A 1089-nucleotide genomic window follows, 5' to 3' on the forward strand; every position below is an offset into this window, starting at 1 on the left:
TAGTACAAATCTTTCTTCTCATTGAATTAAGTGAAAGTAGCTGTATATTTATCCTAACTATTCTGTATATACAGATACAAAATGATCCTTCATTTGTATCCTCTTTTTTTGTTTAGTCCTGTCAGAGATAATTGGTAGGATTCTCACCCTGACTAACTATATGCTGATACCTGTGAACCAAGCAACTGTACTGAAGATAGTAATGTGTAATAGAAGGGTCACGCTTAAAATGCCTGTCATTCTGGTCTTCTAAATACTTCTCTTCATGACATACCAATTATTACCATACTGTCTCTCAAGTAAATGTTTGTTTGTTTGTTTGTTTGTTTAAAAAAAAGGGTAATAAATTTTTAAAAAGGACAAGAAAGAAAAAAGTCACAGGACTGTCCTGCTACAATGCTGTATATGGTTAGATTTTTAAATTTCTGTGCAAAAATATGTAATTGTTTGTTTGTTTTTGTTTTTTTTATTTTTTCCATATTCTTTAATATTTTTCATTTTTAAAAATTTTTTCTTCATATTCTGTAGGCACTTAAAGTATAATATATCAATACTTGATGGGAGAACTCCTTTGTTTAAGCAGTCACTTAAACAACTGAGCTAATGGGCAAGCCCCCAGGAATAGATATTTAGGTAAACATGAGAATAGGTGTCTGGGTAAATTATCCAAATAGGGCTCAGAGGTTAGAAAAAAAAAGTCTGAGAAATTAAAAACAATTGAAATTTTATCAAGTAATTCCCCTAATTAGAATGTCATAAACATTAAGAAGAATCTTGAAAAATATACAAATGTGTGGAAATCAAGTAACATGTCTGTACCGTGAGGCAAAGAAGAAATCAAAGAAAAAAGTTTTAAAAATATTTTGAGACAAATGGAAAGGGCATAGAAAATATAAGAATGTATGGACTAGAGCAAAAGCAACTCTTTTGTTCTTTCTTTTTTTTTTTTTTTGTATTTTAGGGAAAGGTCTATGGCGTGTTCAGGGTCTCACTACTAGATCAGACTCATAGTGACCCACCTGTTTACTGCCTCCCAAGAGCTGGGATTACAGGCGCACACCACCACACCCAGTCTCAACTGCCAGCTCA

Source organism: Octodon degus, unplaced genomic scaffold (genome assembly GCF_000260255.1).
Source record: "Octodon degus isolate 3935 unplaced genomic scaffold, OctDeg1.0 scaffold00102, whole genome shotgun sequence".
NCBI classification, from domain to species: Eukaryota; Metazoa; Chordata; class Mammalia; order Rodentia; family Octodontidae; genus Octodon; species Octodon degus.